A 25,761-nucleotide genomic window follows, 5' to 3' on the forward strand; every position below is an offset into this window, starting at 1 on the left:
TGACTATATTCACAGATCAATATCACAAGCGGCTCTGAGTAACCAGGTACGGACCCTTGCGGAAACAGGCGAATTAGTATGTGGAGTAGCTTCCATAGGAGCCAATGCGGACGCTGACTCGGGCTTCCAGTCCACAGTCCAGATGGCTAATGCAGTCCTGCGATACGTTACGCCACGCCTGCTCGACCTGTTCACGTAGTTCTGTACGAATTGTTGATTTACGAGTCGCATTAGTCAGTTCTCTTACCATCATATCAGACGCGTGCTCGATTTGAGACAATTCCGAGATCGTACAAGCCAGAGAAGTTGCTGCACGTCTTGCAGAGCACGTATAGTTTCACGAGCAGTGCGTGGGCGAGCATTACCCTTCTGGAACAACACATCACCTTCCTCTTGCAGGGTCAACAGAGTCTCGCTCGCATTATACGCGACGACGCCGCGCTGTATACATAAGCGCGAATGCGAACCTCATGCGCCGCCGCCTACAGACGGCACTTGACGCTCTAGGCACATGGGCCACAAAGTGGCGCCTTAAATACAATGCCGGCAAAAGTCAGGCAATCATCTTCACGAGGAAAAAGATTTCCATCGACCTACAGCCGGTGCGTGTCATGGGAGGCCCCATCCCATGGACCCGCACTGCGAAATACCTCGGGGTGACCCTCGACAGACGTCTCATGTGGGGCCCATATATAAGGGATATTAGGGGTAAAGCCTTTGGAAGATTGAGAACCGAAGACAACCCTACCCACACGCTGCGGTATTACGCTGTTTCTCGCCCTTATAAGACCGGTAATGGAGTATGCGGCAGTCGTGTGGGGCAATGCGGCAGATTGCCACATCCGAAGATTGCAGGGCCTCCAGGGTAGAGTCCTTAGGACGATCATGAAACTCCCGCGTGACTTCCCAACTAGGGAGCTACATAATATCACAGGAGTACAGACAATTAAGGATAGGATTAGACAAACGGCTCTACTTTTCTACGAAAAGTCACAGCAGTCCGAAAATAGGCTTGTCTCCAATCTCGGGAACAAACCACACAGAAGCACAACGAAATGGCCCGAGCTCCTAAGGCAGTGAAAAACAGCTACAGTGATGTATACTAACCACCATAAAAAGCTCAACACACAATAGGACCAACACAAGCAACAGGACCACCTAAAATGCACATTAGGAAGTGCAGGAATAGTGCAAAGCACTTAACTTGCGTAACCTAGAGATAGTCAGGCACTATCCAGTTAGGTTAAGGGAGAGCGAGCGGCAAAAGCAAGGGTCTAACAACATTCAGCACCTACCAAGCGCACGTTAGCGTCCCCTCCAGAAACACCAAGGGTGACGAGAGTTTTTCATTATCACACCCCAAGCCTTATGGGCGAATGCACTCTACGAGATAGCGCTTACCAGGTCTACGTCGTTCACGCAAATGCCCATCACTTGCGCGCAGGCAGAATCTGCTTTCATCGCTGAAGTCCACGGAGCGCCATTTCATCTACCAAGTGATCCTCTGACGGCATCAGTCGATGCTGTGATGTGAGTGGAAGATGGGCTAGAGGTGTTCCTGCCTGTAGTCCCACTGCCAATAACTGGTTTGCAACACTTCGTGTTGACACGTGTGGGCTCTTAACCGTGCTATGGTAGCTGTACGATGAGCCGCTGCTGCCCTTAATACGACAACCCTGGCGGGCTTCTACGTTGAGTGGACATCCAGAGCCTCGTCTGCGGGTGAGATACCAGCATCGTTGCACGACTGGCGCAGTACGTCCAACTTGTGTGGCAGTTCTCCGAAAGAGCCATCCGCCACTCGGAAGGCCACGATTAGACCCGTTTCAAACTCACTCAGTTGGCTGTTTGAAGGACGAGAGCGTCTCTGTGGCACGGTTTCCTGTTTGCTTCACAGGTTTACACCACACTGAACCTTCTGCTTGTGAGCATTCTCTATTAACAGATGGCGCTCTGGAAGCTATGACTCTACGCTATCTGTTGGCGGACGACGTTGAAACCGCTATCAGTACGTCTATCCCCTACGTGGGATATGCCGTCACCGTTTCAAAATCGACGTCATCTTTCCGGTGAACTAACTTTTTCCTCAGGCAGTGTGCGTAACAAAGTGTAGCTGAAAATACTGTAGAAATGTAATATCACTTACTTGCAAACAAAACAACACTGCAAATTTAATTTCGAGTTCCAAGAACCTCCCTAGAAACTAATAACTTGTTGCCACTCCGAAACGCACTGTTGGTATGATTCAAAATCACGCGAGGTCTTGTTCTTCCACAGTTCACACTGCAGTGCAGCGACAGGTGCAGTCTGTCACTGGCGCTGCAGTTTAGAAACCGCTCTTGCCTGATACAGTCCACTCTCCGCTACTACCCGACCTTACCCCACTCCAGAAGTGATATTTCACTTTACACTGTTACCTGTGGCACATTTGTGCCATTGCCAGTGGGTACTTTCAGTGATCATTTTGAGATCCATTAATTTTAATGAGAACCACCGCAACACCATTGACACACATTTATTGCGTCGTTCGTTAGATGATGACCTGGTTGCCGAGTTGTGCAAATATTATGATTTGAGAAACATGGACATGCTAGATAACGTTAGTCACAAAGCCTGGAAATGACAATCATATAAACATTCTGCCGTTCGTGTGGCAGCATGCAGTTTCGCATGCGCCTAATGCTCGCCATGCTTTTGCCATGAAGAACTCAGTTACAAAACATGTCGTAGAAGCTCATATCACACAGCTGCAACAATAAGAATTTACCTGGTCTATCAACACTTTCCCGAGGCATTGTTGTACTTATCTGCCAACATTGTCAACTGGAAGCGTGTCGCAAAATTCTCATACGGTCAGTTTGATGAGCGTCAGAAAGTATCTTTGAATTTTTTATGTAGTCATTATGTCAGCTGTTTAATGTGTCTTTCCTACATGTATTTCCGTAACTGCAGATGGTCACGTTGCCTGACTTGTCTCGCTGTTATGTCCCTAGTTCGTGGAACCTGATATGGGTCGCATTAAATTGAGCTCTTTCCTAGCATAAACCACGTTATTTCTGGAAATAGTTTACCGAAGATTCTAGCACTGAACTAAAGCCTTCGTCGACCTTACCATGGGTGAACCTGTGAGATCATTCCACGTCTTCGGTGACACTCCACCTTGTAGTAAACAGATCTGCTTGTTTGCAGTTTGTCAAATATAGAATTTTTTGTCAAATATAGAAACTTTTTTTCTATGTGAGGGCAGCAGCCTGTGCAACATGCAGGAATCAAGATGTAATTGGATATTCGTTACTTTTTAAACTGTTTCTCAAAGCTAACTGCGTGTTCTATGAAAATTTAAAAGGGATTTATTTTCTCAGTCAGCTCAATATATATATATAATACGTACAGCAATGTAACTTGTTTAGTATAGGTCTACAATAAGTTTGGTCAAAAATGTTGCTATGTGATCAACAAAGAGGATTTTCAGCATAGTAACGAATGTGCTCCTACAGCAAACCCATTGCCGTCCTCTGCAGTATTTCGCTACCATGGCTCTAGTTATTAATTATAAATGGAAAGCACACTATTGTACCCGCATGTTCTTGCAATAAAGCGACGGAAAGTAGAGTCATTTTCCGTTTTTGTGATTTGTTCCGTCTGTAACTTATTTAGGGACATACTACAGATTTTAGACACGCAATCTTACGCGTATAGCATCTCCTATTGGCATGTGGATACTTTTTTTTTCTTTTCAGATGTGCTCATTTGAAAGTTAGAATATGCTTCATGTAATTTATCCACAATAAGTCAGAGCAGCCAGAACTGTCAGTAGTGGACATAACATTTATAGAATAGGAGCTTCCGTAACTGGTCGACGACCCCACTAACGCGAGAGAAAATTGATGCTGCAATTTTATTGTATTTCTTAACAATGACAGAGCTGGGTTCGTAAGGCAAACTAAAAGTGCGTTCAGGTTCTGCGCTTTTGCATCCCAACACCATTATTCCAGTCGAGACTTAAGATGTTGCCATCCGCATAAGGAATTCGTTCAGGGTCTGAGGCGAAGTCTACTGCTTCCATATAGAAGAATCAACAGATAGGTAGAATAACTGCGCGCTGTCTGCCACTCTTGACATATTCCGCACTGCACGAGATAAGGTGTTTATCACAGTCACGTACACGTAAGCAACGTACATATACGTTGTACAGCCTAGTCAGAGTGTTTACTTTGTACGCTGTCTTTAAGTTATAAGTTTCCCAGAAGCAGTCAGACGCATGCTACCCACTAAGCGAGCAACCCCTCTTCTCACTTTGTCCTAGTGTCCACGTTAGTACTTCCGTCATACCCAACAGGTGTTACTAGCATCTCATCAGCATACGTTACGTCAGTACAAATTAGTTCTTTTTTCCATTCTGCTCTTCGCAACCGGAATGGCTGTGGACGAGGAGAAATAAGAATGGCTACAATATATAGGCATGTCAATAAGGACTCTGAATAGCTGTTTTGTTTTTCGTCTGTTCTTTCGTGGGACATGCATCGGAGCAATGATCCACAGAAAGTGTGTGTCCACACAGTTCTCAGTTCAAAAGTGAAATATCGGCATCTGAGGCGCGAAGTGTTAACAGTAGGTAATAGAAACTAGTATGACCTACACGCAAGTGAATATCTGAAAGTTTACCTAAGACACGAAAAGTTACTCTATGCGGTAGTGTAGTGTTTTTCTCACAGTGTCTTACTTTTTGTTCACGGATGATTTAAATATACGGTGAGATTCATCTCACTTTTCAAAATTCTGTGCTGTTAAAGTCAGTACCTCTTACATACCTGTCTGTTAGCCAAACAACTGTCTAGGGTTTTCTGAACGGCTTCTCAGAGAAGCAACAATATACAATGGTTACGAGAGTTACCAGCGTCGAAGACCATAGCAACGAACATACTACAGAACCGTCTGAACAGCACTCACCTGCTTCGCGCCTACAAACGTCTTCACGCTGCCAACCATTCCACAGTAGCTGAAAAACACTGCATGTCGAGTTGTGCCCTCCACAGTGTCTCTTCCTTACTTCCCCTCACTCCCAAGCATTATAATCTGACTTAAGTAGGAAATATTCTGAATCAGTGAAAGTTCACAAGAAAGTTAAGACAACTAAGCTAATGTCATAAAATTACTTCTAGGACCGGAAGCCAAGTTGAGGCAAGTGCACTCGACTCCATGGAAGTAAGGTCTACGCGGACTTGTTACGTGTACAATCCCAGCAGTTTTCAATCTACCACTGTACGTCAAGTTTTCTGCCTCACTTGTGCTACTGCATGACGTTTTATCACACTACTGCTTCACATCATCTTCGTACTCCACTCGGCACCAGCCAACATCCTACGAAAAATTCCAGTCTGTAGACGGGAGATTCAAATAACGTTTCCGGCAAGTATGAACATCGTGCTTGTATTTGGTGCTACTATATGTAGTTAGGTTCACGAACTATTTGATCTATTGTGTGGCGCCTGAAGCGCGTGTTCTCCCATTTTTGTTACAGTGGTGTGGTTTATCCAGTGCACTGCGTACAGGCACTTGCCGCTACTATACATTGGATTTTTTACGAGATAAGGCCAGGTGTTATTTCTTACCTTTATTAACATTTTGCCGTCCGCATGTCTCGAACAAATTTATTCGCTTGGCGCCGGCAGCGCTAATCCGATTACTTGGCTTGTCGCCGGCCGCTTGTCACCTTCCCGTGGATGACAAGCTTCAAACACATTGACTTTTGCGCGCTTTAATTTTTCCGGAAATCCTCTACTTTGCCGTATCGTTCCACAAACTCTAATTTTCTTTTCAAGTAACTTCTCTGCAAGTTCTACACTGTTCTAATAATTATCCATGCAGAAGTGATGTCACTTCCCTTAAGAAGGTGTCAATATCTTGAATGAGGAAACGTATCCCGTACTCGAATCACCCAGCATCCGAATGAGCATGCCATATTTCGTAATTTTCGACGGATTGTAAACTTTAAAATTTAACCGTCCACGCCACGGTATCATTCCTTCATCAATTAAGGTGTTTTGACTTAGATTAAACGTTTCTTTAAACTTTTCGGAAAAATAATCAATTACGAATTGCACTTTGAAAAGCCGGTCGGCATTATCCGGTTTGTTATTGTTCTCGGAAAATTTTAAAAATGATATTTGTCTGAATCGGTTGTGGGACATCGTTTTGCGAAATATCGGTGTGTCTATCAACGGATTCGTTGACCAATAATCATCGATCCTTGCTTTTCTTACAGTCCCCATAAGACTAGCAATCCCAAACCATTTTCTAAGTTCAGGTCCCGTAACGTCGACAAATTCGGCATTTTTTTTAATCCAGTTTCCTTCTACTGCAATTTTGACTGTTATACTTTTTGGTTTCGTTGCTAATATAGTCAAATAGATCGTTCCCAATATATAATTCTACGATATCCACGACGCTTTGTGTATCTTTGGGAAATGTGTGTGGACCGGGACATCCTCCAAATTTATTTTTGGTCCTCAGTAAATTATAGTGTGTCTTGTTCGTCTGATTCATGCGAATCAGTTGGCAACCGTGGCGTTCGCTGAATTATTCTTGGATGTATTTCACTATCTCCCGACGATTCTGCTTCACTTTCATTTTTTTTATATCCAATGTCATCTTCCCAATCGGACAAGTCTTCAAGAACGTCAGACAAGACCGCGCATTCATCGTAAATAACCGTATTGTCTCTTTCGTCTGCCATGATGAAAGTGCACAAGTACTTATAAAAACAAAAAACTTGTTGACGTGTGTAGCTTATTGTTACCTAAACAAAACAAAAAGATACTAAAGTGCTGTCGCCGGCCACTGAGCGATACTATACACACGACACCACTGTGGTGTCGCCGGACGGCGGTGTTAAGTTACTAGTTGAGCACGTCCGGCGTTGCCTGAGAATGTATTTATTCCAATTCTATTAGTCCATCTCCTCTTACCCCTCCCCTCTTTGTCCATGTCCCCCCCCCTCCGACCACCGCTCTATTCACCTCCTCCAATCCTCTCACACTGTCCTTGCTCTCCTCCTCTCTCTACTTCGTCGTCACTAAGTCCATCACCCCCACCCCCCTTCCCTCCTTGTCCATCTCATTTCCGTCCCTTCCTCTGTCAATCTCCTCCTCCCTCTCTCTGCTCATCTCTTCCATGTCTCCTGAACTGCGTGTCGTGCAGTGTACATTTAGTGGCATAAATTGATACTGTCTTAGAATCGTGTTGCGGATAGAGTTTTGAGCCCCCAGGGGGAAGGGTAGGAGGGAATCTGGTCTTAAGTCGTTATTAACGTCTGTGCAAATATCTGTTCATTGCAACGCGGACGTAAAGAAGAAATGAAATAAATCCTTACGCAATGTCGGCAATTGCAATCATTTGGTGGGAAGATGCTTTGATAATTCTTCAACTTTATCCGTCACATACAACTGCTTTATCCAGAAAGATTTTTGATTTCAGGTATATCACAATTAAAATTAACCAATATTTGATCAAAAGAATGTATTTTCTCACCTCTCTATGATATTTTAACTTCTGCTATATTTAGAGTAAATTGATTTCGGTTTAGTAGCTTTTAGCGGTAATCTTTTCAGTACACAGAAAGAACGTCACACTACAACAACCAAAGAATTAACAACACACAACAGTCACAAATTTTACCTAACAGGGAGTAAATACTAACATTCATATCAGAGCTGGTTTGAATAAAGTTTTTAAACTTTACCTAACTCAAACTACAACACTGTTAATCGTGTAGCATTGTTAACAAAAGTGTAGAGCAGCAAATATGAATCCACTGCTGAATGTGGCACAACGTCTGAAGGCGGCCAGTCTTTGCAGGGTTCGAACCCGGAACCTTGGCGATTGTTGCCTGTGCTGACCTACAGAGTTACCCCGACACCATCCACGAGCCGCCTTGAAAGCTTTACTTACGCCAATAGAAGAGGTAATGGCGGAAGTAGAGCTGTAAAGGCGGGTTGAGTGCAGTACCGGGATAGCTCAGTGCGTAAGCATTACCCACGATAGCCACGATTCTCGACTGGAGTCCCGGTCCGGAACACAATTTTAATGTGTCAGCAAGTTTGGACACCACCTCTGCTCCCCTTGCAGGTCAGTTACTGGTACGTTTTGTGCCTCAAGAAACCGTAACCGGTGTGTGGAAGCTAACTGCTCCTGAGCGCCGCCGGCTGCGTGTTTAGGAAGAGTGTTTCCTCACAGCTGAGTGCGTATTCGTGTCCAGAGAGCAATCGAGACGTGGGGCTCGGCGGGAGTTGGTCGTGTTGGCACGTGACACCGCGTGGCTGCTGCAAATAGCAGCTACGCGTAAATATAGCCGGCTACCCTCCAATTCTTTCCCCATCACCACTGTGGGAACCACACACTACCGCCTTCACGTATCCACCACCACTCATACTCTGGCCACAAGTTTCTTCCTAGAACTAAAAATCTCAAGAATATTTTTAACAGCGAATCAATCTCGCTCTTTTGGCTGGTTTTGCACCTTTATTTGGCTAAATCTCACTCACTCACTCTCTCTCTCTCTCTCACACACACACACACACACACACACACACACACACACACACACACACCTGAAATATCTTTCCCTCGGTTAAAGATATCAGTGCTCTGTTTTGACCTACACAACTAGTAAAAAGGTGCGTATAGATATCGCATTTTCCAAATTTTATTGACGACCCATATAATTATGTTTTCCGATTATTACACTGAGAAGAAGGAAGAAATAGGTGTTAATAGATCATACGGGAAACCCTTTCAATGCGAAAATTTTTGGTCCGACTTTACCGTGACCGTTACGAATACCATCTTAATAAAATACAAGTAACTGTATAGCTGGTCACATGTGTTATATTATACTTTCCAATATGCCATCATCTGGTACAATGTCAATAAAGATGGATGTGCTGAATGTCTAACTTTTGTACGGGATGGGACAAATAAAACTGGCCCGGAGAACAGAGTTCCAGCGTACAAAGAAAAACAGCAGAAGAAAGAAAATACAGTACTAACATGACTACAGCAGATGTTTAAAGTGGCCATTCATCTCTTGTCCCTTTGGGACCTGGTCAGCAAGTTGCTGAATTCAGATCGAAGCTGCACTGCTGGAATTGTTGCAAAGTCATCCTAAATGTTCTTCTGCAGTTCTTTAAGACAGAGGGTTGTTGCCTTAGACTTCACGGCTCTCTCATGCAAAATTAATCTTACTCTCTCAGATCATGTGACCCGGATGGCCAAGCCAGGACCGCGAACAGATTGCAGGTCCACGTGCAATATTCTTCCAGATGATTAACGTGCTATGTCGGTCTCTTGCGAGAGGCAACGGGTTGGTTTAGCAGGACTCTGACGAATCTTCTTCTTAACTGCATCCACATTTTCTGGTGTGTGGACAAGTTTCGGAATTTGACTTTTTCAAAACAGATCCTGTCTGACGCAATTTTTCGGACTAAGCATTGCATGGCACTCTTCGCTGGCACTTTGACACTTCTCAGCAAACGACTGACAACACTGTCGCCACGACTTTGTTGTTTCGTAACTTTCTACACCGAACACCCGCTGCTCCGCTTTCAGTACCACTGCTTCACTCACACTGACAGCCCGCACTGCGCTCTGAACCGATGTGAATCACGTGGCAGGCGTGTATGTGGTGTGCGCGTCACGAGGCCTTACATTAACGTCCAATCGTATACACCCGTACGCGCCATTTATTTGCCCCACCCTGTATAAAACCTGTGGCTCTATCTTACATTTCTCACAGGTTCAGATGTATGTACAGCATGTGCTGTAAATACGACTGTAAAGACGCTCCGGCGATCGGAGTGCCACCGGTAGCCTAAACGTCATACATATGACACACGCATGCCTTAATCTACACTACATGAGAGACGTGAGATTATCCGAAACGCGTAGTGCAAGGTATAATAAATTTTACTAGTAATAACTATTTATATTTTTTTCGAACTTAATCACTCTTCTTTTGTTGGTACTGCACTATTTGTCTGCTGCAGATAGTACAGAAAAAATTTAACAGCAAGTTCGAAAGTGGGTCACAATTTATAATCAACGCATTAAAAAGAAAGGTGTACATATTAACAATAAAGTTATAGCTCCAGATGAGGTTTTGTATCTGGAACAGCTAGAGAGTAGTTGCACAGCAGGGAAAAAACGAAAAATAACTTCAAGCGCAGTTTTTAACACGAGTCTTCAATTGTGGAAAGAAAAATCTACGATCGTGTGTATTAGCAGTTTCAACTTAACCGCAGCGACAAATGTGAAGAAACAATTAACTGTAATTAATGAGGCAAGAAATAAATAAAGTGCAGTTAGACTATATCAAAAATTTAGATTGAAGAAGGACTAAAAAAGTCAATGATTATAACAGCTAAGGAAACAGTAAGGCGAACTAACAGAAGGTCAGCAGAGTAAAGTGGTTACGTATGTCAGAACACTGTAATAGATGTGTTAATCTTCGTGGGCGCATTTATCCAGCGGAGGGTGTGATAAGGCTGACAGAGGACAGAGCTCAGAGCTCCGGGTTTTATTTCAGTTCGAAACAGCTGTTCCCGATAACACACTGATGGTACTATTCAGTAGGTCTGTCAGACTACAGAACAAAACTTTATTTGAAAGTGGGATTTTTGTGCGATTCTGGGTATATTATGCATCAGTCAGCAGTTTATGTCAGGGAATATGCCGCTCGCTGCATCGAGATTCAGGGGGACTTAACTATGACAAAATCCATGTCTCCAAACTTTACGATTAACAAGATATGAATTAAATAAAGAATGGGCAGTATCTTCGGAAACAAGCTGTAGACGATATCCTTGTTTATCACCAGGCTTGGCAAGCTTAGAGGTGTTGCGGCAGGAAGTTTGTATCTATTGCAGCACTAGTGGGCCTAAGTATATCATGCTTCAAGCAGAACCTACACATTCAACATTCGTGTTGCTGCGTCAGTACTTCGTGACTGTCGTATAGCGGAGGATGTGGACTACTGGTTCTCCGGGTACAATAGTACTTAACATTGATTCAGCGCCTGGAAACATATCGTGACATCACCGCTCGCACCCCTGGCGACAATGTAACTACAAATGATATGTAGCGTGTACATTTGTAATACTTCGTCACTTACTAAGCCCGTCAATTACCAACGTGATACGTCATGCTTAATTCTAAACCTTCTTTCTAGTCGTTATACATACTTCTCCATCTAGTTAAGCAAATGATGATGTATCCGACCTACCTAAACCAAGAGACAAACTTGTTAGAAACTTTATGAATTAAATGTTAAGGATTAGTAGTTTAATGCATGAGGGCGTGCTGAAAACTAATGCTTCCCAGTTTATGTGAAAACTCTTAAAACTTTTTTTAAATAAAACGTTATCATCATAGAATATCTTTATTCTTCGTGTCTACATATTTATTTCTCAACATAAGCACCATGGTAACGAACACACTTCTTCGAACAAGAGACCAGTTTGTTGATATCGTCACCGTAGAATGTTTGCCCTTGTTGACACAGCCACAATTTCACCTCTACTTGCACTGCTTCATCACCATCAACGTGAAGTCCTCGAAGGTGTGCCTTAAGTTTTGGAGAAAGATGAAAATCGGATGAGGCCAAGTCGGGACTGTATGGAGGATGATCGATGACAGTAAACCCAAGGCGTCGGATTGTTGCAGATGTAGCAACGCTTGTGTGTGGTCTGGCATTCGGAGGCATTACTTTTTTCAGCTCGCCCTCGTAGATAGCTGTCCACCGTCTATGAAGTTTCGAGACATTTTACTCCTGGCGTGTATGCGACGTCAACATAGCACGCGTAGCTATGTGGCAGCTTTAAAAACTGTAAACAACTGATGTGCATTCCCCGAATCAGTTGTGAGCAGGTAATGTTAAGTAATGGGCGTGCGGCCATGGTGCAACCACACTGCTGTGTCACAAATCGCAATCGAGTAATCTGTCTGAATCGAGTATCCAAAATATTCTCCAGAATGTTTTGAAGAACAGGAAGTTTGTTCCGCCCACCATGACTCTCGAACAAAAACAAGTGGACGCCTGGCACTACTTGATTGATATGAAAAGCGTGGGCAACTTCTGCTGGGAAACTACGACAAGGGAGACGAGACTTGGTGTTAACACGAACCTACCACAAAACGACAGAGTGCAGAATGGGGTCTGATAATTCGCAGAGACCGCAGAAGGTGCGAATGTCACGCGCGAATTACAGTTCTCAACCGAGCAAGGTGGCGCAGTGGTTAGCACACTGGACTCGCATTCGGGAGGACGACGGTTCAATCCCGCGTCCGGCCATCCTGATTTAGGTTTTCCGTGATTTCCCTAAATCGCTCCATGCAAATGCAGGGATGGTTCCTTTGAAAGGGCACGGCTTACTTCCTTCCCTAAACCGATGCGACCGAAGACCTCGCAGTTTGGTCTCTTTCCCTCTCCTCCCCCCCCCCCCCCCCCCCCAAGGAAACAAACTCAACACCTCGAAGAAAGAACATGGGTGGGGTGTCACAAGAAACATAGTAAAAGTCTAACCGAGAAGATATTTATTTTAATTTTACGTCAATGTGCCCATTATTTAAGTCTGTGCTTGCTTGAACATTACACACATTTTAAATTTCCGTATTGGGCGAAACATTTTTCTCTTGTTTAATATTCATCACAAATGTTCCGGCGTTGTTACAGAATCCTTGGCTGTTTTATTTTATTTTATTTTTGGAAAACTTTATTGTTGGTCGAAAATACATACAGGCAGATTTATGGCCGTCAGTTCCACTAACGTTATCAGAAAATTCGGATGCTCGCCTTGCTGTCCTTTCTACATTACTCAGACGCTCGGTAACCTGAATTATGAATCGGTCGGACGAAGACGTTCTCGCGAAATAATATTGGTGAGGGAATTATTTTTCGAAACAGATTGCCTTTCATTTCTCGTCGGAAGACTGTAAGACGACGGTAAGAATATGAAGTTTATAGAGAAGCACCCTCACCCTCAGCAGTAGCGGTTCTAGGCGCTACACTCTGAAACCTCGTGACCGCTACGGTCGCAGGTTCGAATCCTGCCACGGGCATGGATGTGTGTGATGTCATTAGGTTAGTTAGGTTTAATTAGTTCTGTTATAGGCGACTGATGACCTCAGATGTTAAGTCCCATAGTGCTCTTAGCCATTTGAACCATATGACGGAACACTATTTCTAGAACGTAGATTGTAACACCGGCGCCGAAATCTAGTGTTACACAACTGCAGTATACTTTGAGAATAAACAAGATAAAATATAGCGTTTTGAAGTCACTCTAAACGCAGTAATTTAACGGCCATCTTAGCGGTAAACGGCGAGTACATTTACGACTGCATGACAGGAAGTGGACGTTACAAGAGACTCTGGAGGCACTTCCGCCTTTTGTCAGGGGCTGCTCTGAAGCAGGATGGTCACACCACGGTGCAACCTCATGCGGCAACTTGACACTGTAACCGGCGTGCTACAAAAAGCTTTGGGGCCTACATAGGTTCGGGCAAACCACAGAGTGACCTGGATCTTCATTATCAACATTTCACCAGACAAGCACCAAAAGGGGAGCTTACTGCGGGACGATCTAAGCGATGTAGTGGTCTGACGCATCAAGGATTTACGCTGCAATAATCTAAACACAAAATTTTATACTCACACTTTTGTCCTAAGATGGTCAGGCATCTCGCTTATTTCTCCTTTCGCAACTTGTGTCGTTCGCAGTGAACCACATCAACCATCACCCACATATCCGACAACGATATTGAAGTAAAATTTCTTGCTCTTCGTTTTGGGCAAAATAAACTGCTCATAATTTTCATTCTGTCCACATGGCTCTCAATAATATTTTATAAACAGCCAAAGTGAAGGTTTGAGAGTTACTGTTTTGATGCTCGAAGGTGCAAACTGAGTTTCCTGTTTCGCTATCTTATTTACGACGGCATAGGCTTCCTGTGTTACTTTAAGACACTCACCACAAACCTGAAACCTTACGCACCGCTCGTTGTTCTTGTGTACTCTTTATTCATAATGCACTCCACTCTTAAGTCTTACTACAACGTAATGTAAAAAATAGTGAGGTACTTTACATACTGGATGCAAACGAATACTTCCGGTAGGTAAATATGTGTTTCGCTATAGAACAGTTGCAAAATGTAGGCGAAATTGAAAAATTAGAGTTGTTCCTATTATTTTATGCTTCGTTTTGTGTCTTAAAACTTCCTATGATGACCCAATTCCTTAACCAGTCAGTTCCACAATATAGTTTATCTATTGTCCATTACACTTAAAATTCGAGATCGTATACATATCTGTACGTGTCCGACATTTTATTTTTTCAATAATTAGTTACAATAATGGTTAGTTAACTAGTATGTTTAAGTTATTCTGAAACTCTTTAGTTGTTTTTTGGTATGTTTCATAGAACAACATCAATGACGTCTAAAACTGATAATCCTGAATACATGACGCTACCTATTTTGGCGCCGCGATTTAATACTTCATCTGTACGAATGGACACACGAGCAATGAACTACCACTCCCAATTATGTTGAAGTCGCTGCATCTCAAAAGAATATGAATGATAAATTACTGACTACATCAAATAAATTTGAATAACTAATGTGAATACAGATATTCCATTCCCTAACTTACGAAGATTTTTGTCACCCATCAGTACTGTAGTTGCACAAAATTAGAATTTAATCTCATTTCCGAGGATCGGTAAATAGACCGCATGAAGTTAAGCGGTTGGAAGTTTTAGAGCGATTGTTGGCTGTTACTTTAAGTCTCTTGGAAGATTAGATTTTCTGTGATTGGCTAACTTAACGCGATTTCTTAATACACTCCTGGAAATTGAAATAAGAACACCGTGAATTCATTGTCCCAGGAAGGGGAAACTTTATTGACACATTCCTGGGGTCAGATACATCACATGATCACACTGACAGAACCACAGGCACATAGACACAGGCAACAGAGCATGCACAATGTCGGCACTAGTACAGTGTATATCCACCTTTCGCAGCAATGCAGGCTGTTATTCTCTCATGGAGACGATCGTAGAGATGCTGGATGTAGTCCTGTGGAACGGCTTGCCATGCCATTTCCACCTGGCGCCTCAGTTGGACCAGCGTTCGTGCTGGACGTGCAGACCGCGTGAGACGACGCTTCATCCAGTCCCAAACATGCTCAATGGGGGACAGATCCGGAGATCTTGCTGGCCAGGGTAGTTGACTTACACCTTCTAGAGCACGTTGGGTGGCACGGGATACATGCGGACGTGCATTGTCCTGTTGGAACAGCAAGTTCCCTTGCCGGTCTAGGAATGGTAGAACGATGGGTTCGATGACGGTTTGGATGTACCGTGCACTATTCAGTGTCCCCTCGACGATCACCAGTGGTGTATGGCCAGTGTAGGAGATCGCTCCCCACACCATGATGCCGGGTGTTGGCCCTGTGTGCCTCGGTCGTATGCAGTCCTGATTGTGGCGCTCACCTGCACGGCGCCAAACACGCATACGACCATCATTGGCACCAAGGCAGAAGCGACTCTCATCGCTGAAGACGACACGTCTCCATTCGTCCCTCCATTCACGCCTGTCGCGACACCACTGGAGGCGGGCTGCACGATGTTGGGGCGTGAGCGGAAGACGGCCTAACGGTGTGCGGGACCGTAGCCCAGCTTCATGGAGACGGTTGCGAATGGTCCTCGCCGATACCCCAGGAGCAACAGTGTCCCTAATTTGCTGGGAAGTGGCGGTGCGGTCCCCTACGGCACTGCGTAGGATCCTACGGTCTTGGCGTGCATCCGTGCGTCGCTGCGGTCCGGTCCCAGGTCGACGGGCACGTGCACCTTCCGCCGACCACTGGCGACAACATCGATGTACTGTGGAGACCTCACGCCCCACGTGTTGAGCAATACGGCGGTACGTCCACCCGGCCTCCCGCATGCCCACTATACGCCCTCGCTCAAAGTCCGTCAACTGCACATACGGTTCACGTCCACGCTGTCGCGGCATGCTACCAGTGTTAAAGACTGCGATGGAGCTCCGTATGCCACGGCAAACTGGCTGACACTGACGGCGGCGGTGCACAAATGCTGCGCAGCTAGCGCCATTCGACGGCCAACACCGCGGTTCCTGGTGTGTCCGCTGTGCTGTGCGTGTGATCATTGCTTGTACAGCCCTCTCGCAGTGTCCGGAGCAAGTATGGTGGGTCTGACACACCGGTGTCAATGTGTTCTTTTTTCCATTTCCAGGAGTGTATGAATTCGCGGAAGTTTTGTATCACACTGGAGAAGTGTGCGATATTAGCCCATTAAGTGTGTGTGTGTGTGTGTGTGTGTGTGTGTGTGTGTGTGTGTGTGTGTGTAAATCAGCTTCGTGTTCGCCGACGATTGGTTAGCTTTCAAACATCTCCAAAGAGGAAGAAAACCTTGGAACCACTTCACTTTGACACACTACAGCGTTGACGTGGTAGATACATAGTATGAATCTGCTACAAAGAGCGTATCTCTTAATGCATAAGATATAATCATTACAAGACGTGGGTTTCGAAGACGAAATCAGCATTGGTGATTTCTGCTAAAAGGAATATGTAGTTTCCACATCAGCGCAATATGTGCGCAACCGATTATTATACTACAGATGCATTTAAAAGATACTTTTGACTGAAGGACATCGTGATACAAAATTGTATGCGAACAGTGGACTTTTTCCTCTCAGTAACCTTGTTTTAGCAATGAACGCGCATAGTGTAAACGTTCTAACAGTATTTATTTAGTTACGTAACTGGCTTTCGGCTTACAACGCCTTCATATAACGAGTATCATCGTCAAATAAGAGAGCACACTCAAAAACTATAGGGAAGAGCTTGCTACCGAAGGGAATAAGTAGGCTGCAGAAACTAAAGGTAAAAGTAATCTGATAGTACAACCGTAACATTGCAGAAATGTTAAAACTAAGTAGTCCACTATTGAAAATCGAGAGCGCAGGGGTTGCAATCTACATTTCAGTGTAGGTTAAAATCATGCTACTGCTAATACCTAACTACTAATTAAGGACTTACAATATGTATGTTTCAAATAATGTAACACGTTTATACACGCAGATATTACTTACGCTTAACTGTGGAGAGACTGAACGTTTGTATTCATACAGAGTTTCTGAAATATTTGTAACTAATGAATGCTGGTAATTCCTTGAGTAGCTTTAGCCCGATTCTACGGCATTATTTGCCCCGTGTTGTTGACCTAAGCTCTCCCTCCCTCCCCATTTCCGATTACAATTGTTCACTAATTAGTTGTAACTTTCTCTGCTATGTCTTGACTGCACCATGTGAAATTACTTTTACTCTGAAAGTTACTTAAAAAACAAAGTCTTTTCTAAAAATGTTCACCAGCATGATAGTGTGACTGATATTTGTTATTCTACTATTGTATGAAGTTTAAAACCAAAACTTCGAAACATTCCTTCACCGTTTTACTTATAAATAACATGGCTAACAGTGTAACGAGCCTCCTAGCATACTGCAAGAGAATCGGTTTGAGTCTAGGCGCATGTTGTTCTTTCGAAGTACTTACAGCAGTCACACAAAAAAAATGTAGGGTGTATAATAATAATAATAATAATAATAATAATACAAGACTTAAAAATTGCTGCTTGTTCTGCAGTTTGTTAATATATGGGGAATTACTGTCATTTTACTTCCTGTCAATTCTCCTGCCGTTCTCTTCACAATTACAATTCGCTTGCCAACGAGGATTTACGATGAGCAAATTATTTCTGTTCTCGCTTATATCGCTACAGTGTGCGAAGGGCGTTCTTGTGCTTTCCAAGGGTCACCGGAGAATCGGGAGTACACTGAAGGAAATGCGTGGACATACGTGACAACTGAATAACAGCTGAATAATAGGGCTTACGGATATTACCAAAAATGACCACACAACGAAATACACGATTACACACACACACACACACACACACACACACATATATATATATATATATATATATATATATATATATATATATATATATATATATATGAGAGAGAGAGAGAGAGAGAGAGAGAGGGGGGGGGGGGGGGCACTGGGCGAATGACTGTTGGCTGTACAGGGCACAGGTGTGGCATTTGGCTTACACTGAACGCAGTTTAGCCTCGGGCAGGCCGCACGCTACCGATGATCGCTGCCAGCTATTCTCTAAAATATCGTCCCCAATTTTATTTCCGCACCCAAGTTACGCAATGCGTCGCCGGCACAAAGCTCTAGCTGTGGCTCTTTCGCCTTTATACAACGAATGTTTCTGTTTCTTATGTTGTGCGTTGAGTTACCAAATAATTGCAAAAATGTCTATTCATTTTTTACAATGAAGTAATTAACATTTTTCTCCACATGCAGTACACCGATAAGACGCTGCAGTTTTAAACGGGAAGTAGAACATGTGTAATATTTATTGAAAACAAAGTTTCTAAGATATGTTCCGACTGATGACAAACCAAAGCAAATAAGGACATCTGCGTTTCCTGGGCTATTTAGGGAATAGTCACGTGTCTTACAAAGAAAAGCTGTTCATAATGAAGAAAACTTGTTACATACTCGCGTTAACCTAAATATTGTTTTTAATTATATGAACTCCTCAGTAAATGGTGAACGTGCAGCCATGTTTAAATTCTAATTCACAGTAAAATTGACTTGTTCTACATCTATACTTCCCAAGCCACCTTAGGATGTTTCTGGTATCACCACGGTATCTGTTCTGGCTTCCTTATTCCACTCGCGAATGGCGCATAGAAAGAATGACTGTCGATAAACCTCCGTATTCTAATTTCTCGGGTTTTCCCTTTCTGGTCATTCCATGAGACGTACTTGGGTGGTGTTTAATACGATGCCCAACTCTTCCCGTAACGTATGGTCTCAGAATGTCCATAGTATACCCCCTCAAAGACGCACAACGCCTAATTTGTAGCATCTGCTACTGGAGTTAGTTGACCAGCTTCGTAATACTCCCGTGACGACTAATCGATCTAGCGATGAAACGCGCCGCTCTCCGCTGGATCATACCCTTCGTAAGGGGACTCGAATGATGAGCAACATTTAAGATTCCGTCGAACGAGTCTTTAGTAAGCCACATTTTTTTGTGGATGAATTACATTTCCTTATGATTCTTCCTATGAATCTCAGCCTGGCATCTGCTTCTTCTGCAATAGTTTAACCGGCCATTCAACTACTCTCTCGTCTTATACGGTAGTTTTTATTTCCAGTCATTTGCCACCAGTAGTGTAATCGCGCAGTATGGGGTTCTTCACCTATTCCACATATTTACGATGTACACTATTGTGCAAGGCAACACATGGAACATTTAACTAACTGATGTTAACACGTACGTTCAACCACATATTTGCAGTGAAAAAAAGATAGAATTTACGCATTTCGAAGGTCAGGCCTTCAGATTCAGAATTATTGTGCAAGAAACCTCGAAGACTTAACAGTAACAAGGGCAACAAAAATAACAACATGGCTACTTCCCCTTGCAGGCATTTCTTAATATTTACATTCATAACAGCATCTAACTGACTGACTGACCATTTTCTCGAAAGTATTAGAAATTGGGAACCCACTACCCTGCATGGCTCCACGATTGGTTACCATTTCCGTAGGACCAACGCTCCATCAACAATATTCATATATTCGTACTTTCCTTTACTGAGAATACTGTTGACTGAACGTCACATTTTGGCCGACCTCTGAAAATCTATGAGGCGCCACTGTTTCTGTTGCTGTCTTGTCATATCTCTCCCCCCCCCCCCCCCTCTAACGTTTTAATTCCTCTTCCCCGTCTACAATACTGCCTGAAATTTTCTCCCCCTCGTATATACATCTCTTCGAGAGGGAATGTCCACACCTGCATACATACTCGGCAAACCACTGTACAATGCATGAGGAGGGTGTTCATGTCTTCAGACATCCAAGATTAGCCTAGATATTGACCAGAATTTTATTCTTCAGAGGAAAGTCTAGAGTAGAAAACGACGACAGGTTCGGAAAACTAAGCACCCGGAGACGAGAGCATGAGAGGTATAAATGGAGGGTTGCATCAGACCGGCGAGCCGAGCAGCCACTTGTTTGGGCAGGTGCAAGGCGCCAGGATTCCCGATAATTGAGTCGGCGGCGCGCGTCCCCCTGGAAAGGGTAGAGGCCGTGACCTTTGTCCCGGGCAGCCTGCGGGATCCCAGCCGCCCACGCACGCCTCCTGCACCCACTTGCCGCGTCGCCAGTGCGGATAAAAGCACGAATCTCGCGTGAGCTGGGTCAACTGCACAGAACTCGAGTATTGCATGGAATTGTTTCCATTGCGCTAGTGTTTTCAGGTCTATGTACAGAGGATGAACAAAGATGTAGAAATACATTGCCATGCCTAATAAGGCGTAGAAAAAATGTTGGCATTCAAACTAGCTTCCAGTCCAAAATTGTTAAGGCTTTCGTGGCCACTTGTTGACAGACTGCCTATTGGCTTTTGTCTCGGGTTCTTCGGCCGACGTTCATCTAATGATTTTACTGACGTTTCGCGGAAATGACTGCAGAGAAGCCCTCGGATGTTGGCGCGCCAGGTACTTATAGTCTGCGGCCCTTCAGGCTCCTTTTAAACTGATCTTTATTTGTAACTAAATTTTTTATGTTTGCTGGCAAATGATTGAAGATGAGTGTTCCTGAGTAGTGGACCCCTTTTTGAACTCAAGTAAGTGCTTTTAAGTCCTTGTGCAGATCATTTTTGTTCCTAGTATTGTATGTACGAACTGAGTTGTTTGTTGGAAAAAGAGATATATTATTTAGGACAAATTTCATTAAGGAGTGAATATACTGAGAGGCAGTAGTTAGTATACCCAGTTCTTTGAAGAGGTTTCTACAGGACGTCCGTGAATTTACTCCACAAATAATACGTATTACACGCTTTTGGACTCTGAAAACTTTTGTTTGCCTTGAAGAGTTACCCCAAAATATTACACCATATGACATTATGGAATGAAAGTAGGCAAAGTATGCAAGCTTTTTCATTTTTATATCGCCTATGTCTGCTAACACTCGAATTGCAAATACAGATTTGTTAAGGCGTTTCTCCAGTTCTGTGGTGTGCTCCTCCCAACTGAATTTATTATCAAGTTGTAATCCCAGGAATTTAAGACTGTAACCTATTATGTAATTTTTTACACTGGATCAGACAATCCACGCCTAGCCAGGACAGATGAGAATTAACCAGATACGTCGATGGTCTCACCCCGGGATGAGAGTAATCTTGTTATAACGTCTAGACCATGCGCAGACAAAATCATTCCCATATAACGTACGTATGTCGGGAATATCACGAAACCGTGCTATGTTAGCACCCTAAAAAGTAACTATCCTCCTGTTTCGCAAACATTTTACTAACTTATACCTAAATTAACTTTATCGCCGCCAACTCATGAGGGTAATCAGATGTTAGCTAGTAACCCCCCACCCCATCCCCCCGGCAACTAGCACCACCACCATCATTAGCGGCTAACTAAACTTTAGAATGGAAAACAATTTCCTTTCAATAGTTTCATTTTTAAAATTAGTAAAGGTAAATGATATTTAGTTTTTGTAGTTGTACAACTAAACCAGGAACTAATGACTCAATGAGGCAATTGGTGCTGTTTGCTTCTAATAATCTTTATTATAGAATGATGACGCAATTATCAGTGCACCATTTATGGTACCTACCACTTCTCAGAAAAGAAAGCTATCCACACTGAGGGTAGACACTGTTACGAAACGTGATATCTCTGCACCACTCCTCTCCTTACAGACATTTCCTTCACCCGTACTTTGCACCCTCTTTTAAAAATAACCCAAATTAAAATATGTGCACAATAATTAGGCCTCCTGTATGAAAATCACTTGATAGCTTGCCTCCTTACTTCTGAACTGACAATTTGGAAGACTTCAGGTTGCCAGTGCTTTGTCTGACCACTGCCACTAATAACAATAATAAGAATAAAAAACTGCAGCAGAGTAGTAGTCATTACATAGTTACTTTCGTGTTATGCTGTCATTTGGTTCGTTTATTATTATTAAGTAAATAATTAATTAATTGCTGGTCTACTGTGGGAACAATGTTCAACCTGGACAAGCGATTTACATGACATATTTAAGGATGTATGTATGTGTCAATTTTACTGTTATAAATGCATGGTTAAAAGCACAGATTATATGTTTAAGGATCTTGTTCATTCAACTGTTAGACAAACTAACACCCGTCGAAGCCACCCCCACTCCCAAATCGTGTCACACGTTATTCCACTATTCGGAAAAGATGTGATTGGCGGTAACTGTCATAATCAGCGTTATAGTCTCATCAAGTAATGATAACAGTAATGTACTATTACAAATAATTTAGTTTCATGACTCAAACACAGTTGAACCCTTTTTACCCCTCAGAAAATATTTACCACCAGGTTCAAAATGGCTCTGAGCACTATGGGACTCAACTGCTGAGGTCATTAGTCCCCTAGAACTTAGAACTAGTTAAACCTAACTAACCTAAGGACATCACAAACATCCATGCCCGAGGCAGGATTCGAAACTGCGACCGTAGCGGTCTTGCGGTTCTAGACTGCAGCGCCTTTAACCGCACGGCCACTTCGGCCGGCTTTTCTTTTTACCACCAGGAATACCTGGTCTACCTGCATATGGTTACGGTACAACAAACCTTATAAAAATCAAAACGTCACTGGTTGCTTATTATACCTACATTAACTGCCAACACAGGTAGTATTCCTACTGGAACAAGACTGTTAGAGGAACTGATATAAAAGAGTCAATCTGAATGCAAAATAGAGTGAAACCATCTTTGAACGTGCACTGCAGTTCAAATGGCTCTAAGCACTATGGGACTTAACATCTGAGGTCATCAGTCCCCTAGACTTAGAACTACTTAAACCTAACTAAGCGAAGGACATCACACACAGCCATGCCCGAGGCAGGATTCGAACCTGCGTCCGCAGCAGCATCGCGGTTCCGGACTGAACCGTCTAGAACCGCTCGACCACAGCGGCCGGCCGCACTGCAATGATTGAGTAAAATTCAAAAACAAATTCCCTAACAGTAACTCTGTATATTGTCTGTCAGGAACAATTATTTCATATTCTCTCGAAAGGGTAGCTTCCTAACTACCTATGTGGCAGCCACAATGGGAATGTTTAGATGTTGCGGACATCTAGTCAAAGATTCCACACATTCCTAAAAAAATGTGTTTATATATTTTATGTGTAGCTCAATGTCATTTATTTCTCATTAAATGATTTTACATGTCCTACGAAGTGCTTTATATTCCATCCTTTAGCCGTCAGCGGTGGCCGAGCGGTTCTATGCGCTTCAGTGCGGAACCGTGCGACTGCTGCGGTCGCAGGTTCGAATCCTGCCTCGGGCCTGGATGTGTGTGATGTCCTTAGGTTAGTTAGGTTTAAGTAGTTCTAAATTCTAGGGGACTGATGACCTCAGTTGTTAAGTTTCATAGTGCTCAGAGCCATTGTTTTTACTCCATCCTTTATAGCGAAGTTGGAAGTATTTAATGAAAGAAGAAGTGCTAGCAACTTTATAGCTACAGATGACACTTATCAAAATTACTTCCATTGGCGCTTTAAAAAATTTGCGTCGCCCACTACATTTAAAAAAATACATTTAGAGCTGATTAGTTGGGGGTAACCGGTCGCCCAGGAAGCTTGGCCACCAAAAATGGTGACGGATGCGTGAAGATTATAATTTTCAAGTCCGCTAAGCCTCTTAGAAACATTTGCAGATGGAAACGCGTTTAATCTTTTGAAATTGTGCTAGAATAAATTTTTCCTTTTAATCGCCTTACTCGTAAGTACCACTGCCCATCGTCCGACTATTAACATCTGACAAATCAACTCATGTTGCCAGCGGCAGCCACGGGCAGTTTAGTAATTAATTCTCGCTAATCAAAGCGGTGTATTGCGTTAGTGATCTCCGCAGCAGCGATAACTCTGATAATGATTATCTGAACAGTGTTGGCGTGTACATCGTGTGCTTGATTATCTGACGAATATCTTAATGTTCGCGCACCGATTCCATACGTTATCCACCGCATCACGCTTCGGAAAAACTTATTACCCTCACAGGCAAGTTTAAATTAATTATGTTAAGGCAAATGGCCCGCTAAGTCCGGTGGCGCAAGAGCGACAGGATATTTAAAATCTCGCACGGCGTGCATACAAGCGTATGCGCGCCGTGCGAAATTTTAAATATCCTGTCGCTCTTGCGCCAACGGCTTTAGGTGGCTTTTGTAGGCCATTATAAAGGAAAGGCAGAAAATTAGAGCTCTACGTCTTCATTACGGATGAAGCTTTAGAGAAGGATGCAGAAACAGAACCATCCCAGCATTCACTTATGGCGATCATGGGAAACCACGTGACTAGCAGCGAAGTCTAATCACTCAGAATCACTACTTGCTGCAGCTCGATTGTCCGAACACTTTGTAGAGTGCAAGATTCACGATCTAGACTAGGTATGTCCGATGATAGTCGATATTTACAAAATGTCTCTTAAGTTATTTTGCAATGTCTGTTTCTTCAGACATGCATGCATGTTCCGGTTCGAGTCCTAGCCCGGTACAAATTTCCCTGTGTTACTAATACGTAACATCTCCATACTCAATAGAACTAAAGTCAAAGACATTTGCGTCTACGAATAAGTTCCGTAATACAAATACCTACCTTCTCCGTTAGCAAAAAACCAGCCTACTTGCTACCACTGTCAATTTCTTGGGAACAACCTAAGGCACGAGCATTGTTAGTGTCGTAACTAAGGGTGAAATAATGTCCATTTTTCATTGAATTCATGCTTTCGTGTTACCAACCAGTGTGGGAATCGCGAAAAAAACTGCACTTGAGTAATTGAGCTGTGTAGCTACATTGGCAGCTTCTGGAAAACTATTCTCGAAAGCAGGTTACTCTGTCAACAACACAGTAGAGTGAAGGGGAAATTTCTCTCAAGAATTTTTTACTGTCTTTAGACAAAATGTTGTCTAATATATTAACTAATGTTGTACTTATAGGTTTATCAATATGACAATGCCTTTGTATGTGCATGTTACGCTATGCCATAAATTTATCAGTTAGCATCGACGTACTGGGGTTGATCATAATCTACCATCAATGTTTAGACGACGACGATGAAATCTGAATCGGTATCGATAATTTGTCAACATCGCACATCCCTAGCATCTGAAGTTGCTGTAATACCTGTTATATAATTTAAAATCCTACACCTTCAATTCTTGCTTTTAATTTTAGTGCCACTAGCAAGTATATTGTGTGAAATCGGTGGCACTGCGTAAGGTGACATGCCGTCATCAGAGCTTCGGCGTGCAAACTTCTTTACAAAAATCTTTCCCGTTTTACCTGCACATACGCTGCCCGTAAAAAAAGTTACATCTTCACGGACCAGGTCATTTTATTGACAGGTGATGTGACAGGTTTCTCGTCATTGTAGGAATGTATGATAAATTCAGAGCAAATGAAACACGTATCACAGTAAAAGGGAACGAAACAGTCGCATCAATACAGCGATAGATTGTCATTCCTAGATAAAGGAAAAGATCAACATCGCCAATAAGACGTGAAAGTATTGGCTGCACAGCCTAATATTGGAGGAAAGAAGAAGAGTC

General features: G+C 43.1%; 1 protein-coding gene across 1 annotated transcript in view; it reads right to left on the reverse strand.

Moving 5' to 3' along the window:
- LOC124721655 (serine/threonine-protein kinase PLK1-like) overlaps positions 1 to 25,761 on the reverse strand; it is a 262,748-nt gene that overhangs the window by 211,987 nt on the left and 25,000 nt on the right. The window lies entirely within an intron of this gene.

The sequence above is a fragment of the Schistocerca piceifrons genome, chromosome X, assembly GCF_021461385.2.
Source record: "Schistocerca piceifrons isolate TAMUIC-IGC-003096 chromosome X, iqSchPice1.1, whole genome shotgun sequence".
Taxonomy (NCBI): domain Eukaryota; kingdom Metazoa; phylum Arthropoda; class Insecta; order Orthoptera; family Acrididae; genus Schistocerca; species Schistocerca piceifrons.